Here is a 19511-nt window from a genome sequence, read left to right as displayed (position 1 = left end):
TTTACCCAGCAATTGTCTCAAAACCTGGGATCAAAATACTATTAAGCAATGAACAACAGACGGACAAACAGGGATTCTCCTGAGGCTTCTGATGAGTAACCTCGGCAAGGAGCAAAGTGGCCCATTCATAAGCAGACGAAAACCAAACCCTTCAATACAAAATTCCAATTACCAAAGCAGAAAACAAAACAAAACAAAACCCGGAATGCAGCAGAAACAGTGTTGCTTCCTCTCAGAGTGGGGAAACACTGCATTCAACAGGAGATAAAGGGCAAACTGGTGTCCTATCTATGATTTACTGTCCCCACATGTAGCTGGAAGTTGAGGACAGTGCTGAAGAAACAAGGGCAGATATCACCAAAGGCCCCAGAAGCCAAGCCAGTGGTCCCCTCCTTGAGGGAAAGGTCCCTTCACAATGCCAGAAGACTAAGGCCACAACTGGAACCCTGCCACCCTGGGGCCCTATAATTTTCCTGATATGATTCTACCCAAACCCAAACTTCTTTTTCTCTTTTTTTGAGGCAGGGTCTCACCTTGTTGCCCAGGATGGCCTTAAACTTCTGGGATTAGGGGATTCTCCTGCTTCAGCTTCCCCAGTAGCTGGGACCATCAGTATGTGCCACTGTGCCCAGCTCATAAACCATTATTGACCAAAGAATCTGATTTGGCAAACAAAATTTTAGCTTGGTGCTTCCCCTTCTTCCCTTATCCAGGAGACTATTCATCCTTACATGCAACACAAACTTCACAGACGCAAAACACTGGTGCTGTTGATTACACCAGACACTGAGATAATCTGGATTCCTTCCATTTTCAGTGATCGTGGTCATCAAGAGAAAAGCTTCAGAACTTCATTGCTTCTTACTTCTTACTTATTACCAAACTAGTCAGATAGGCATCACCAGTAGGAACTTTTCTTCTTTTTAAACATTTAGAAATGATGGTTTCTGATCCAAAGCCAATTTTGCTGTGTCCTCTAATGGGGACCATGGCATAAAAACACACATGACTATAAAATTCTCTAGAAAAATGCAAGATCCTCATAAAATCAAGATCTCCCCACCAAACAGCCTTCCAAGTCATCACTGAAGTGGCCAAGACTCATCTAAAAAGAATAAGTACTACAGAAAAACAGCTTGAACACAACATGATTTCCTACAGATCCTGTGTGCTGCCTGCAGAGGGGACGTGCCCTGCTCTGGCAAGGGAAGAGAAAGGTGGACGAGGATTTCCCTTTTCCTGGACTTAGGTGGATGCCAACTCCAACCTGCAAGTCAAAGACACAAGCTCCAGGAGTCCAGTGCCAACTGCGAGGCTCGCTCTCTGCAGCGCATGCCAGTAACTGCAGACAGCCTCGGGACAGACTGGGAGACTGGGTCCACCTCTGTGGTTGCGGTGTCCCCAGCGACTCTCACAGGCTACTGGCCCACATGATGCCCACCTGGTCCTATGCATATCTGAGCAGTGAAATTAAAGCAGCTAGTCTGTCATTCTCAAGCACCACCCCACAATCCTCTCCTCGACCCCCCAGGAAATCAGCTCTTGATCACTCCAGGTCTGTATCCATAGGGATTCCCCTTCTCTGGTCTAGGATGTCACCTGGAAAGCTGAGTAAGAAGTGTGACATACACTGCTTGAGGAAGAACTCCACATGGAAAGGTGTAATTTGGTCAAGAGCTCCATAGGGTCATGGCCCCTGACGATGGACTCCGGGAAGAAAGAGCTTGCCTGGTCTCCATGTGGATCTCCCTCTGCCCAGAGCCCATCGCCATCCACGTGGCAGTCACACCCGCTTCTGCCCACTCGGGGCCAGGAGCCCCTGGGTCTTGCGGTGGTAAGTCACCCACCGTTCTCTGGCAGGGCTGTACATTCACTGCTTGTCAGAGTCTCTGACACTGCTGGGGGCTGAGGGAGGGAGTCCAGGGAGGCCCTGCCCTAGCTCTAGGCTCTATACATCATAGCACTTCAAAGTGTACGAGTTTGGGTGGCTCTGCCGGCTGTACTGAAAGTGGTCTGTCAGTGTGTTGTTGCGGCCATACTGATAGTCCCCATACTGGGGGAAGAGGATGTCATTGTGGGGCTTCTCCAGTGGGCTCCCATGGCGCTCCTTGCTGCTCACATCTGTGGTGCCGACTGGAAGGAGGTACTTCCTGGCTTGCTGGTTTGCATCATACTTGGTCTTGTTGTACAGGAAGACCCCCAGGATGGCCGTCATCATGCCCAGGACATTGGTGCTGGTGACTGGGTTGCGCAGCGTGATCAAGGACACTGTGATGACCATGATTCTCTTTGTGGCATTAGCCACAGAGTAGCTCAGGGGGCTGATGAAGTTGAGGATGCTGAAGGCAATGACATTCTGGGAAAGTTACAGAAGCCACTCACAGCCAGGAGCAGGTGTGTCCAGGGCCACTGGGAGACAGGTCAAGTCACTGCTGACCAGGAAAGCTGAGAGGTCCACCAGCACCCATGTGGGGATCATAAAGAAGACAGCGTGGCAGCCCAGGATGTTCAGCAGGCAGAGATGGTGGATCCGTGAATCTCTCAATACCTTTTTGGAGAATATGTTCTGAAGCGAGAAGCACAGAGTGGCAGCAAGGGCACTGACAAGTCCCCACATGTCAAATGACAATTCGATGACGGTGGCCATCAGGACGCCGCTGATGATAGGGATGAGTGACAAGTACACCTTGGTGCTCTGCTTCTCCTTCAGGATGATCCAGGACAGGAGGACCACCCAGATGGGCATGGTGGCCTTGACAGTGTGCGCCGTAGGACACCGTCACTTTCCAGATGCTGACGTGCGCTGACACGGATGCGAAATACTTGTCAAAGGCGAGTGGCAGCATGTAGCCAGGGTAGAAGCATGGCTGCAGCAGCGGGCCAGCCAATGGATGCAGGCCGGCCGGGGACCGAGACTGGCGGGGGAGGGGGGGGGCGGGGCAGGCGCGCAGGAGCGGCGGGAGTCCGGCGCACAGTGCCAGGATGAGGCACAGCGACACAGTCACTGGGAAGGCGCTAAGAATAACCTTGTTGACCATGTTTCCGCCGGCACTCAAGGCGTACCACAGCAGGCTTTGTTGTTTTTTTTTTTTGTTGTTGTTATCTGTTTTGTTGTTTTTTTGTTGTTGTTATCTGCTAATGATTTTTATTGATTACATTTCACAATTGAAGAATTACTTTCAATTTTTTTCTTTTTAATTTATTTCTTACATGACAATACTGGAGTGCATTACATTCATAATTATCCATTCACAGCACAATTTTTGTAACTCTGTATATAAAGTATGTTCACGCCAAATTATGTCACTATACATGAGCTCTCTTATTTTTTGCATTCAATTCTTAATATATCTTTATACCACCATTTATCATATCTCTGTTTGTATATAAGGTATGCTGACACCAAATTTACATCATCATACATGTATTTTGTATAATGATGAGGGTCTCCTTCCATCATCCTAGCTATTCCCCTTCTTCCTCCTAATTGTGTAATGAATGAACTGTTGTTAATTTTGTAGAAACAGAAAAGTATTGGAAAATCTAGTGAACATTTTCAGTTTTCAATTTATACCAGGTATCAAGATATGAATATTAATTTATTAGGGATGCAATTGGCAAATAATATTTAATTTAAAAACTGTTCCATGATGTCAAGTCACTGTTCTTTTTCACAGAAAGCAAAACCAAATTGCATTTATATGAAAAAGCGCTCAAGTCATATCTAATAAATGATGTAGCAAGCCTGCAAAAATCAGCAGATTCTTATCTGAAAATTTTCTCCACCACTTTTTATGAAGACTACCTTGAGCATGTTGCCTCCCATCTCTGTGCCTTGGTTTGCTCATTAATTGAATAGATTTCAGTAATTATTAAAAGGATACCATGAAGATGTAATAATATAAGAAGTAGAAATCTTCTGGTGCAGGCTCCAAAACGTTGTTTTGGTTCAATAAATATCAGCTATGATACTCATAAAAATATAAAATTTATATAATCTTGTACTAGACAGTTAATTAAAACAAATAAATAAATAATAGTAAATATATTCAAACTTCTTGAAACAAAGTTATATCTGTTTCCAACATAGAAAATAATTCCTGGTGACTTTTTTATCTTAGGACAATGAATTTCCATTTTTGAGATGGTCCCTGTAGACTTAATTCAGAACAGTGATTTCTGGTTCTAGAGTTAACTGTGTAGTCCCTACCTTCATATTATTTAAACATTTTAGTCATTTTAGACAGAGTGCCGAGATAACAACTCTGCTATATTTCTTAAACATGCTTGATGCTCATAAAAATCATGACCTTGGACAAGCAAAACAAGCCATGGTAGTTTTTCTTTTTTACTTTAATTTTTATTTTTTAAAACAAATATAATATCAATAGGTGATTATACTGTAATAAATATGCTATTGCACAAGGTAGAAATGTATTTAATTCCATCCTGTTAGCCACAGTCATACATTTAGTTGGGCCAGTGTAATGGGAGATTGATGTCTTCCATTACCATGAAAAATGTAAAGCTTAAGCATTGGGGACACTCAATTGCCTGGACCTTCAGTTCACAGCCTTGAGATCTACTTCTGTAAATTTTCAAATCAGGTAAGATAATGAAATTTATTAAGACCATTAATTTTCCTTTTTTCTTTTGGGCTTTATTCCACATGGAAGAAAACAATTTTGAGGATTTCTCTTAAAGGAGAATTTCACTGAGTTAAATTTAGTTGTGGTTTGGAGGAAAGTAGCCATATGGTTTGCAGTCAATGACACTGTGATTGCTTTATTGCTAGCCTTATTACTTTAGAAATTCTCCTCTCTTTGCCTTCACTCTCTCAAACTCTGCCAACTCACATGGCATCATAGTAAAACTCTACCAACTCACAATTTTATTGCTAAAATAGTTTGAATACTGATACTTCTGCATCATATAACTCATGTAGAAAAAAATTACAGAAGCTTTCCAATTTGACAAAAAAACAGATTTATGACAAAAACAAAATTGTAAATTATTGAAAATTGGAATAAAAATCTTTCATTTATCTCTATAGAAAGCATGCAAAGAAATAATTTGAACAATTAATCAATGAATCTGTTCACTTTATGATCAAATGAAATCAGTACATTAAGCAATTCAATCTGTATCACCAATCAGTCTTATAAATTGAAGAACACACACAGCAAAACTTTTTATTTGAGGACACAAACATTACATGCACTTCATGAAAAATTATTTTAAGGAGAAAGGTAATGCAGTACTGGAAATGCTACATAGAATTTCTAATGCCTGAATTCATCCATCATAACATCATTTTCTTCTCCATTTTTATTCCAATTTCTTTCTTATCCCTTTTGTGGGGGGTAGTATAGTGTAATCTTACTGGGTTAGTGCTGCTATAACAAACCACCTGAGACTGTGTAATTAATTTTCAAAAGAAATTTATTTCTTCATAGTTCTAAAGGCTTGAACCCCAAGGTCAAGGTGCAAGCACGTTCAGTGTCTGCTGAAGGCCTATTCTCTGGTTCCAGGATGGTTCTTGAACACTGTCTTTACAAGTCAGAAGAGCAGAAGAGCAATGAAGGTCCGAGGTCATTGTTTAGAGCATTTTCATAAGGTGTTAACCTTTCCATAAACTGTAAATCTGTCATGGCATAATCACTTCCCCCAAAGTTGTAACTTCTCAATACCACCACACAGGGGATTGTGTTGCAACTGATTTAAGAGGCACACAATAAAATCATAGCAATAAGTGAGCTCAGTGGTTTTCAAAATAACCCTATCACTGTCATCTGATAATACATGTCTAAAATGCCAGGGCTGAATTTAAGAACTAGTGAGCTAGTATCTTTTCTAATACAGCCAAGAAAAAAAAAATCTTTGAAAGAGAAATTGAGGGGTTTATTAGATAAAAATGTTTTGAAAACCAGTGACTTAAACAATGGTACATGTGAAGTGTAAGAGTCACAGGTATCCAATAGACACAAATTCTCCATAAAAGTTGTCATTTTGACATTGAGTAAAACTTTGAAAATCACTCAATAAATAGTTGGTCTAGAGAATGTTTGGATTAATGTCTTCAGTCATAGACAAATCGGCAAAAATTCTACCAAAGTAAAAAAAAAGAAACAAAAAACAAACTTTTAAAAACCAAGTATATCTATATCTATAATACAGATAACCTTAACATACCCAAAATAGAAATCTAAATTATATATACACACAAACACACACATGCACATTGCACATAAATATATATATATATATATATATATATATATATATATATATAAACATTTATAATTTCTAATAAAGTAAATTACCATCATGCATGCCAGAATTTAGAAGCATAATCTGTCCCTGTATTTGACTATAAAGTTCAAAATTTATTTCCCAAGATAAGGAAATGAATATACAATATGTTTTAAGCAAATTGAACATTAGGTTTGAAATTATATTTTAAAATACACATGGAATCTTATATTTATAAATATGCATTTATGTCAAACTAGTTGTAGGAATAGTGGTAATATTGGTGTTAGTATTATATATTGAGTTGGTTAGAGTTAGGCTTACTAAAAGAATATGTGTATCAAATATGTACATTTATAAGAATGTACATGTGAAAACATGTATGAAAACACATGGACATATATGTTCTAAAACAGAAAATTAAATAAAGTGAATCATATGAATATAATTTTTTTCACTTGGGGAGAGTGGATGTATCATAAAGTGAATATATAATAATTTAAATGCTAATAAACCATTCCTAATTGAAAATATAAGTCAAAGAACACATCACATCTCATATGAATATACATGCACTTATCTTAAATTAGGTACAGTTAAAATAGTCACATTAAGGTTAATAATAAATACTGAAGGATTTAGGGTTAATGTGAGGGAATAAATGTATACATCAGGAAATATGAATATTTCTAAGATGTTCTTGCAGTCTCTCATACTTCCAGCACACATTTCTGTTTTCCCTCATGGTAGTCCAGGGAGGATATAAAACAAGTTAGCAACCATAACTCATAGAGATGATAGAACTCACTAAAACCAGATTTTATAGAAGAGCTTAAATCAATCAAATGTAAACAGTTTTGAATTGAACAAGTGTTTGTATTTTTAAGATGTCCCTCTATAAACTTCCACACAAGAATTCTGCCTGTATCCTCACCTCACCTACTCTTTAGCTTTTCTCCCCTCACCTTCTTCATCCTTCTCTTGTATACTCCCTTTTTGGGAGTGAAACATAAAATTTCTATAATTTTCTTATTATGGGAATAACCTCCTCTTTTTATAGACTACAGAAGCAAGCAGGAGTTTCCATCTTCATATCAAATAAAATAGACTCCAAGCTAAAGTTAATTAAAAGGGATAAAGAAGGACATTACATACTGCTCAAGGAAACCACACACTGACAAGACATAGCAATCATAAATATATACGCCCCAAACAATGATTCAGCTATGTTCATTAAACAAACTCTTCCCAAGTTCCAGAGTCAAATTGGCCACAACATAATAATTTAAGTTATGTAACATACCTCTTTCACCATTGGATAGATCTTTCAAACAAACCTGAACAAAAAACTATAGAACTCAATAACACAACTAATAACTTAGACTTAACTGAAATACATAGAATATTTCATCCTTCAATAAGAAAATATGCTTCTCAGTAGCACATGGATCCTTCTCTAAAAGAGACCATATATTGTTCCACAAAGCAACTCTTAGCAAATACAAAAAAGTAGAGACAATACCTTGCATTCTATCAGATAATAATGGAATAAAACTAGAAATCAATGATAAAATAAATAAAAGTGACTCCAACACCTGGAGACTAAATAATATGCTACTGAATGAATAATGGGTTGCAAAAACTTCAAGGAGAGAACTAAAAATTCTTTGAGATAAATGAGAACATTGATACAACATATTGAAATCTCTGGGACACTATGGCAGTATGAAGAAGAAGGTTCAACATTAAATTTTGATTTAATGATTAAGAGTAAGTTTAGTCAGTAAATATTGGTACTGGGAAACATGAATAATCATAAGAATTCGTGAAAATATATATGAAAACATATATAAGTATATAAGTTCTTAAACATATATAAATATATAAGTTCTGAAATATATAAGTTCTGAGCATAGGGTTCATAATTTGAATACATACTTTTTACCTCCAGAGTGCATGGATGTTTCATATAAATGAATATATGATGACACTTGCAAGTATACCATTGGTAATTGAATGTATAAGTCAAAATACTCTTAAATATGCATAGTATGTAGCCTTTCATTTTACTTTAGATTTAGGAATAAGACTGAGTTTAGGATTAGTATTAATTTTTTTCTTTTTGGCAATAGAGTTTGTGTTAAATAGTGAATATGAGTGTCAGCAAATATAAATATTCATAGGAATGTACTTATGTAAATATGCATAAAAATTAATATAAATATTTATGTTATGAGATAGAAATAGTATAATGTGAGTCATATGATTCCAAATACTTTTAATTTGCGGATGAATATATAACTTTATGGACTCATAAAATATGTTTGCTGGGCCTGGGGTTGTTGCTCAGTTGCAGAATGCTTGCCTAGCATGTGTGAAGCACTGGGTTTGATTCTCAGCACCACACATAAATAAACAAAATAAAGGTCCATTGACAATTAAAAACTATTTAAAAAGACAACAAAAATATGTATGCAAAAATACTATTGAAAATGTAATGTAATAGTCAATGTATACACAAATCTTCATAATAATACATGCTTTTTAAACAATAAGGCTTAGGTATAAATGTAAGGTCAGGATTAGTATTAAATTTTGTATTCAGTAATGTTAGTTTTAGGAAATAAATATGTATGTTAAATAACATGAGTGTTTATTGCATAGTACTTGTGAAAACATTTATGAAAACCTATAAAGTAATGTTTATGAATAGAAAGACATATACCGTGAGTTTTATGAATACACATTTTTATCTTGGTGATGCATAAATATAGTATATAATGAAAATATAATAACTTTATGCAAAGTTAACTTTGAAGTTTGAAATTATATTTTAAAATACACATGGAATCTAACATTTATATACATACAGTTGTGTCAAACTTGGTATAGGTATAGCAGTAACATTAGAGTCAGTATTATATATTGAGATGGTTAGGGTCAGGCTTAGGGAATGAATATATACATTGAAAAGTATGTATGTTTATTAGAAAGATCATTTGAAAATGTGTATGAAAACAGATATGAATAAATATAATCTGAAATGGAAATGATATAATGTGAATCGTAGGAATAAAAGTTTTTTAACTAGAGGATGAATGGATATGACATGTAATGAATATGAACTAAGTTATACCTCAATACACCATTGATTATTGAAAATATAAATGAATATACACATAACATCTCATAGGAATATACAGGCATTTATCTTAAATTAGGTATAGTTAAGTGGTAATTTTAGGGTTAGTATTCTATATTGAATGGAGTTAACGTAGGTTGAGGTAATCAATGCATACATCTGAAAATATGAATTCCTGAAAATGTACTTGTGAACATTGTATGAAAATCCATATAAATGTAAATTTACAGACTGAAGTAAGAGTATAATGTGACTCATGTATTTTGTAATTGGGGGATGTAAGAATATACCATATACATGATATTTAGTAATATATGTGCAAATATGAAATTGATAATAAAATATATAATTCACAATACACACAAATATTCATTTAAATGTACATACTTTATGTAAAACTTTGTTTATCTATAGAGGTCACTTTAAGTTGAATTTTCAGTTCAGATATCATTTAGGGTTAGTGTTCTGTTTAGGGAATTAAATTTTATATTCTAAAATCCAGGTATTCATAAGAATGTACTTGTAACCGTCTATAAGACATTACATATTCATTTAAAAATACATGTTCTGAAACAGGGTTGATTGCAATGTGATTCATGTAATTATACCTTTCTAAAAGTTGGGGATTCATGGATATGTATGATAATGTATATATGACAAGTCATATAGCATATACCATTGATAATTGAAAATGCAAGTCAAAATACACACTATTCTAATTGCATTTACTTTATATTAGATTTAGATTTAGCATTAATATTAGGGATAGTAGTAAATATTGAGTAAGGTTTGATTTACAGTTAGATTAAATATGTAGATCAAGAAATATGAAAATTCACAGAATGTACCTGCAAATATATGTTGCCCTAAAATACTTACAAATACCATCATAACTAATATGATATAATTCCCTTCACAAAAATTAAAATAGACAATTCTAGAGAGAAGAGGAAGGATATCTGATGAGTTATCTGGCATTGGTAATGATCAGGAGCTCACAATGTTGCAGGTGGCATAGAGGACTATAAAAATAGGACCAAGGGAAAAATTTTCTAGTAGTCATGGAAGTGTGCTGACCTATTAGTTTTTTCACCAATGCCTCTAACCTTTTGGTGCCTGAAATTTATGTGGCTTCCAAGAATGTTGGCTCTCTTTGGAGTGAGACAATTGCAGAGGATGTCCATCTATGTGAACTGGAAGACATTGTTTAATACCCTTGGACATGCTTGCAGAAGCAAAGCTGAATCCTCTTCTTGGAGGTGGCCAAATGTCTCCCTGTGAGGGTTGTAAAGCCATTGAGCCATCCTCCAGGTTTCATGGCTGTTATTGCTCCATCACAGGGAATTTGGTATTATGCTGCAAGAAATACAAGAAGTAAAATAGGACATAGTGCTGGAGGCTGTTCTATCCTGGATGGTGATTCAAGGCCTCAGGAGAAAACTAATTTAGCCTCTCCAAAATTCTGAGTTGAAACCTGACTCTGAGCATATTCCCACCCCACTCCCCATAACAAGATGCCTTCCCATACTAGGGTCCATCGGCTGCATGATGTCAGTACCATGTGATTTGGAATATAAAAAGAGATTCTGGTGGCATTGGCAATGATTTCTCTGCACACACCTATAGTCATCTTTCCTAGGCCCCACCATCAGAAGGCTCAGATTCACTGGTATCTGTATTCTCCAGTATTTTAATGAGTTCTGGCCACTGAAGTTTATCTCTGATTCAGTCGTGGAGAGAAACAAGGAGTTCCTAAAGAGCTCCAGTTGTTCATGGTTCCAGAGATTTTAAAAATTTCTGGATAGAGATATAGCCATATTTCATCTGAGACCTCATGCAGGTGGGCTTTCCAAAGAGTGCAGAAGCAGGGAAAATGATTCTAAAATGTGAGGAACATGTGTGTTTCAGGCTCTTAACTTTGGCTGACAAGGCTCTACAGAGAAAATTGTGTGAAATCCTGGCCGAGATTTCTAATGTTGTGAAGAAATCCACACTGGGCCTAGGTCTAAGTTCCCAAAGACACCTCTGATGCTTGGATACCCAAAATCTCAACACAAATCACTGTGATCCTTCTATGAAGTAAGCCCCAAAACTCAGGCCACTGATCAGATTCACACAAGGGTAGAGCCTGTGGTTTATTCAGACATCCATTACAACAATCACACAAATACCCACATTTAAAACAGGAGTCCTCCCTTATGGCACAAAGTCCACTCATTTTTTTTTCCTTGTATGTACTTCTCTTCAACATTTGGTTGGAGGGTTCCATACTTAGAGAAATCCAGGATTGTGTCAAGTGAAGCATCCTGTTCCCCTCACCTGTCTAAAGACATGGTGCTCCTGACTCACTTCTTGAGAACAATGGAAACTAAGGTGGGCTTAGAGTTATGACTGTGCTAATTCCCAAATTATAGGCCAAGTTTCTGCCAATGGTAAGTTCTTTATGTGTATTTGACTCAAAAATAAACTCAATCACCTATATCCTAGCTCCCTCAGGTACAAAACAACCTTATTGCACTCAAAGTGTCCCTGTTCTTGCTACATGAAGGTCAGGAACCTTACCAGATGCAATCTACATACTCCATTCAAATTTTGAAACTTTTTCTTGGGTTTTTATAAGAAAAGAGGCCCATGGGGCCAGAAACATAGGGAAGACCATAGCCCCTCATAAACTTCTCCACAGGACCAAGGCTATGGTAAAGACTCCTACTGCTCATCCTATTTGGATTTCTAACCATCCAGGCAGGGTTCTACTCTGAAACCCTTACCTTCCACAGTGATTTATAAGTTTCAGAGTGATGCTCAGTATTCCCTTCACCTAGCCAATAGATGACCATTTCACAGGGCTTGTAGGTGGTATACAACTTTTACACAAAACCACCTGCACCTTCTGGGTACTGGTGAAATTTCAGGAGGAATACAAGAAGTCATGGACATAGGAGGTGTTCCCCATCTATAGGCAAGCAGCTGTCCATTCATAAATTTGCAGTCTGAGTGCCAGGAATGTTTCCACTACACAAGACATGTTCACTGAAGGATATTGGTTATTTTCTTTTTTAGGATGTGATATTAAAGATTGATATATCAACATGGAAGCAGTAGACATCTGCCTAGTGACTCACTGCTCTACATTTCATGTGAAAACTGAACAAATGATTTTCCTCCATATACTTAGGGGATATGGGACACACACACACACACACACACACACACACACACACACACACACCTGGTAAGGGTCTTGGTGTACCCAAAGTGTCATCAAACATATGCAACAGTACAAAAAAGAAAACAATAAGTCCTCACTCTTTGCCTAATTATTCTTTCATTGATCATTCACCGTGGCCTTCTTTTAAAACTGAGATCAGACAGACATCCTATCAGTCTGAGAACTCTTTATCCATGCCACTTTAAGCAGGTCTCAGTGGTGCTAAATGTCGGGGGGGGGGGGGGCTGGGTAGAATCTTTTTAAACAGGGGCCACTTTGCAGTAGTCTTCAGGGGTGGGCATATCATCTGTTGACTCTGGCATAATGTACAAGAATTAGTTTCTACCCACACTGAGGTGCAAAAAAGAACACAAAACACAACTCTACTGCATTCAATATTTTTACAGCACATCAGCCAGTCTCAATCAGCCCTGTTTATAGCTGTGAGTATTTTCTTAAAGAATCAAATAAATATTGGTATGGTGGCACAAGCCTGTAATCCCAGTGACTCAAGAAACTGAGGCAGGAAGACCTCAAGTCAAGACAAAACTTAGCAACTTAGATAGTCCCTATGAAACTCAGTGCAACCCTGTCTCTAAATAAAATAGAAAACTGGCTGTGGGGATGTGGCTCTGTGTTTGAGTACCTCTGGGTTCAATCCCCAGCCCCCTCCTCTATACACAATGTAATTATCTGGCTATTTCAGATGCCTGTAGTGAAAACATACAGGTGCACGAAAATTTGCACATTTCCAGGTGTCAATGTGAGAAGTGTATTAATAGACATTTTTCCTTAATGACTTTCTGGCTCCATTTTAGTAAAGACATTCTTTGGATAATATTGTTTTTGTTGATAATCTCCTTTTTTGGGCAAGGAGGACTGATAGCTGGGATTGAACTCAGGAACACTCAACCACTGAGTCACATCCCCAGTTTTATTTTGTATTTTATGTAGATACAGGGTCTCACTGAGTTGCTTAGCACCTCACAGTTGATGAGGCGACTTTGAACTCATGATCCTCCTGTCTCAGCCTCCCAAGCTGCCTCTTTTTTCATACCACCAAATGGAAACTTTGTGGAGGTAATCTCGCTCATATGTTAAATATAAACTATTAAGAGCACGTAAGACCCAAGTTCAAAGATGGATGAATAATCTGGTGCCTATGACCACTCAGTTGCTCAAAATAAGCCTGGAATATATTCTGATATGCTCCTATTTTAAAGTAATTTTCTATATTATTGGTTTCTTATCAAGGTCTAATCTTTCTACCTACAGTAAAAATCTTCCAACAGCCAAACTTTTCAATACACTCTATTTTTTTCACACCTAAAACACCAACCATAATTCTACCATTTCTTCTCCTCCATCCAATGTGTGCATGGTAGCTATAATATTATTTTAAAAACATAAGTCATTTAATTCTTTTCTGTAAACACTTTCAGTGCCTTCCCATTATACATAGACTACATGTCAGACTTTATCATATGGTCTACAAAGGCACTCATACACTTTTCTTGTTATAAATATCCAACTTTATCTCCAAGTTATCTTTAGTTATTTCCTTCTTGCTCACTATGCTAATAACCACTTTCTCTTTTGTGTTCTACAAGATGAGAAGTTGCTGACTCAACAAATTAGACCAAAAAATTCACTCTTGCAAAAGGAAGATAATTGGAGAAGTTGACAATAAAGCATGGTCTGACTCCACTTTGTAGGCTTTTATTCCTCTTCTCCCTGTTACTACAGTTTTGACTTCATAATTATTCTGCCAGTGATGTAAAAGTATATAGCCATGTGAAGTGATTTGAATAAAAGGAATTTATCTTTATTGCTAGATATCTGTATTTAGAAATGGCCCAAGCAAGAACCCTTGTGCTAGAATCTTGGCAGTGCAAGTCACTGAATGAAGTGAATTAAGATTCCTCCTCATTGTGAGTGAATTCAACATAAAATACTGGAGATGAATGTGTAAGGCCCTGAATGTGACCCTCAGCACTATATAAAAATAAATAAAATAAAGGTATTATATTCAACTACAACTAAAAATAAATATTTAAAAAATATATTTTTTTTAAAAAATGATGATCCAGCATTTCTAGTACTGAATTCAAATACAAAGCAAATAAAATCAGTATATCCAAGAGACATTTGTAGGCCAATATTCCATTGCAGCACTATTCACGACAGATAAAAATGGAAAAAAAACCTATATTGACTGATGCAACAGTACTGCATCTATTATGTAAGACTTAGGAGGTATTAGTTTTTTTTTCCCTATTCTTGTCAAGTCTTAAACTTAAGGGATAGTCAGTAGATAAATCCTTAGGATTATTTATTGGTCAGTATGTAATTAATTACTTCAGTAAATGTATAAAAAGTACAAAAAGTTACTTTGTCAGCCTTTTCTTTCTCCCTTGCAGTGCTGGCGATTGAACCAGGACTCCATGTATGCTAGACAAGCATTCTACTATAGAGCTACATCTCCAACAAACGTTTTTTAATGATTCACACACATAGAACTCAGATAAAACTTGCAGCCTCTATTCAGCTGAATAAAATGGGGCTGCTCTAAGAAATGTCAAGTGTTAAAGTTACAGTGAATGATTACTTAGAACTAGGTCTCTCTCTCTCTCTCTCTCTCTCTCTCTCTCTCTCTCTCTGAAAATATGATGGGTTATTTACACAATTATCTTGAATTAAATATTTGTTATTTTGGTTATAGTATAAGAAACCAGTATTTTTGCAAATGAAATTTCACCAATTCCATATGGTTCATCCTAATACTTTGAACATTTGACTTTGTAGGCTCTTGTTAAATGATCTCATTTGATTCTTGCAAAAATCCTATCTGAAGGATGTGGTGTTTTCATTTCCATTTTATAGATGTTGAAACAAGGATCAAAATATCCAGGCCATGGGAACTCACACAGCTAGTGTCATCAGTGGGGATTCCTCCAAGGTTTTCTGAATTCAAAATCTCTTCTTTTGTCACTTTTCAAGCACTATTGTATATTTTTAATTCAATTGGTCTAATTTTAGGTGACAACTTGTAATTGGAAGATTAAAGGGAATCTAGGCATGTTCTATTCCAAGTAACTTTCTATTCCCTTCATAAGGGAGTCTGTGGACCTCCAATAGGGTTCACAGAACCCTAGGAAGCCTGGAATCATGTGTATAACTCTTTTTCCATGGTGTGCATATGTGCATTTATGTAGCATTAATATAATTTTAATAAGCACTTAATAACTGTTTCTATGAGGCAGAACTTACTGGATTAACCCCACAGTATACAATTCAGAATTGAACTTCCCTGACATTCTTTGAAACAGTCAGCACTAGGATTAAACTCAGGAACCCTAAATTCAGGTTTCAAGCTTCTTTTCCCGACCTACACATGAAATCAGAAAATTTACCAAAAGTCTTATATTTGACAGCAACATTGATCTCCAGTTGTGCACTGCACACTTCAGTGTAGATGCTCTTTTTATCTTATTGTACTGTTTCTTGATTATTCCAAATAAGCCAAAGCAGTTAAGTATTGCCTCACCTCCCTTCCTGGTGAACAACCTCCAAATATGACCTACCTCTTCAGGATCATGAACAAGGAAAATGAAGAAATCACAAGACCAATGAATTCTAGTCATTGGTCAAGGTAAATGTTTAAATTGTCAATTTTATCATATGGATAAAAGTCTATTATACATTTTTAGTGTTTTAGAGAACCAAAAATTAAAACGTATTTTTTAAAAATAAAAAAAGAATAAGAATTATAGTATCAAAGACCTCTGCTATTACCCCTTAAATGACTCAGCTTTTATTAAGTAACTACTTTTTTTCCCAAAAAAACCCTGATCATCCTAGTGAGCATTAGGGTGGATGTCTCTTGAGGATAGGGATCATTTTTCTCAGGATTACTGTTGTCACTCTACAGCATAGGGTTTTGTACAGTATAAGTGTTCAATAAATCTGAGACAAAATCTTCATATCTACAGCTGTTGAATGAAGCAGCCCATATGGGAGGTGAGAGGGAGTGGTGGGGATTTTGGAGAATTGGAGAGCAAGATGTAGAGGGCATCTCCAGCTAATATATAAGGGAGAGACTGAAATAATTTTACTTCCTGCTACTGCAAGGAGGTGATGACTTCACCTAATATGAATGAAGGTCATAGAAATGAGACTTTATATTCTTGGGTAACAAAACTTAGATGAAACTTAATAAAATCTAAAAAAATACCTGCAAAGGGTGTGGTGCAGTGCCTTGCTCCCCAAAGTGTGGTCTAGTGACCAGAATCACCAGCATCACTTCAAGCCCCTCCCAGATCTATGCACAGGAGTCTGCATTTTATGATCTGCAGGTGATGCATGTATGAACAATACTATGAAAAACACTGTTCCCTTTTGCCTCTGAGTGCCTATTAGTGCAATTCAATGTGGCATGAGACAGAATACTTCAATAAAGTGAGTGTGATAATATCAGGTTGAATCCTACAAAATTGCTGTAATACCACTATTTCGTGACCTACAAAAGTGACAATTTTAAATGAAAGTCCAATTATAACCCAATCTGTATCCTGTTCTGCACAAAGTACATGCTTCAAAATGCTCTGGTTAGAATCTATAAATAACAGCCCAGAGGAATAAAGTTGAGTTTTGTTGGGTTAACACTATTAAAAAAGAATTTTCTTTTTCTCTAAATTGGTTACTGCCATTTAAAAACTGGAGATTTCACTTAAGATATAAATTTCTGACTTTTGGGAAACAGTAACAGATTTACTCATATGGGGCCTGTATGCCTGAATGTTAGCAACAGCTGCTCCTGAGGTGGAGTCTGTGATCTTCAGGTCCCCTCAGCCACCATCAGCATTCCTGGATCTTTGTTTTTTGCTGGGACCCTGGACTCTCGCTAGGTACATATTTGTTAAAGGAAACTCAACTCTGGAAGTGCTCGATGAAGGGGTAAGCAGTGCTCAGTACTGCGGCCTGGTTTTAGGATCCAAACATTTAATAGGATCTCAGAACTGACAGCAGCTGTCCCAGCTTGTGTCTCATGGCTGAGACTCCACCTTGACCTCTATATTCCCTGGGTAAACTCTGCTGAGAATGAAGACATCATCCTTGACTCCCCATCTGCTTCTTCTCTTACCTTGGTGGGGCACCAAAATGCTTCCCAAAATGAGGACTCTATAAATGCAGTTTTTTCTGGAGATGTCAATCAGTCCTGGCCTGCTGAAGAGTTGAGCTGAATCCATGCTTCACTCCATTCAGAGAGGACACACAATCTTGGGTCCCATAGGCTTGCCTTCAAAACCCCATCTTCAGGTGGTGCAACCTGGTTTGATCTTTATTTCCTCTTACATCATGCATCTGCTGAGCCCTTGGCAGACACCCCCAACCTTGGCTCCAAGTAACTATTCCCACTCCACTGAGCCTCACTCATCAGAGCTCTGTAATCTCCAGCCCTCAACAAAATCACAGAACAATGAAAATGACGTCATGTCAGCCAATACCACAGAGGGGGCATTGAAGGCCAATGGTGGAATGTCATAATTGAGATCTCATGAATTTGGTTCACATTCTGCCCCTGCAAATGACCAGCTGTGTGGCCTTGGACAAGACCTTCAGTATCTCTGTATCTATGTTTCCCCATCTGTAAAATGGGGAACAATAATAGTATTTACTATTACTATTAGAAACTGACAATATCCAAGAGGGTTCTTGTGAAGATCACATGAGCCAAGGCCATGACCTCAAGCTGGTCTTACCACTTCTGTGTTCTTGCACCATCTATCACCTATGAAATTACTACTTAATATCTTTCCTTAAAGTCAATGCACTTTTTACTTTAAATACTTACTATGGCCTTGTCCTAAAGAGTAATATACACAAAGTCATGTATAAAAGCCCTAGCTACATTTCCCAATTATCGACAGAGAAAGCTATTAGATTAGTAAAAATTTTGAAACAGGTTCCAGCTTGCTCTCATCATGAGAAAACCAAGCAAACTTAAACTGAAGGACATTGTACAAAATAAATGAACAGTAATGTTCAGGCATGTGAAGCACAGGAGTGACAAGGGAAGTCTGATGACTGTCACAAATCAGAGGAGAAAAAATCCCTAGGAGTAATGCTGAACCCTAGATAGGACCCTCTTCAAGGTTCACCTTTGTTCTTGCAGGTGCCAGAGTTCCATTTTTTAAATGGTTGCATCATATTCCATAGTATGGAGGGACCACATCTGCTCATTCATTGATCCATGATTGGGATCATTTCCATGTATAGGCTATAGTGGAATGTGCTTCAGTGAACATTATTGCACAGGATTCCATTTGGACACATGGGTCTTGAGATTCCTGTTGGGTGATGAAAATGTTTTAGAATTGTACAGAGGTGGGGGCTGCACAGCAGTGGGAATTTACTAAATACCACTTTAAAATGGTTCCCTTTATCTGGGTGTGCTGACATGCATCTGTCACAGTGACTCAGAAGGTTGATGCAGGAGAATCACAAGTTTGAGACCAGCTTCAGAAGCTTAGCGAGGCCCTAAGCAACTTAGCAAGACCCTGTCTCAAAATAAAAAAACAAAAGAGCTGGGAAAGTTGTTAAGTGGTTAAATGCCCCTAGGCTCAGTTCACAGAAGAAAGAAAGAAAGAAAGAAAGAAAGAAAGAAAGAAAGAAAGAAAGAAAGAAAGAAAGAAAGAAAGAAAGAAAGGTTCCTTTAACTATATTATGTGAACTTCACCTTCATCAAATACAACAATGATAAAAGAGGTACCACTAATGCAGTATCCATTCTGTTTTGGAAACCTCAATGTATGTGCTTCTAGGGAACAAGGGAAATGGATTGAATGGGAGACTCCAAAGTGTAGGGGTGTCTGTGGCAAACTGGAGCGCATGTTTGCCTAAAGGCAT

At 37.2% G+C, this 19511-nt stretch overlaps 1 pseudogene; it reads right to left on the bottom strand.

The window, feature by feature from the left end:
• Window positions 1-1948: 1948 nt before the first annotated feature.
• LOC144256114 (solute carrier family 35 member E1 pseudogene) lies at window positions 1949-17851 on the bottom strand (annotated as a pseudogene).
• Between the last annotated feature and the right edge of the window lie 1660 nt (window positions 17852-19511).

Source organism: Urocitellus parryii, chromosome 7 (genome assembly GCF_045843805.1).
Source record: "Urocitellus parryii isolate mUroPar1 chromosome 7, mUroPar1.hap1, whole genome shotgun sequence".
Classification (NCBI taxonomy): Eukaryota; Metazoa; Chordata; class Mammalia; order Rodentia; family Sciuridae; genus Urocitellus; species Urocitellus parryii.
This window is presented reverse-complemented; position numbering and strand designations above follow the sequence as displayed.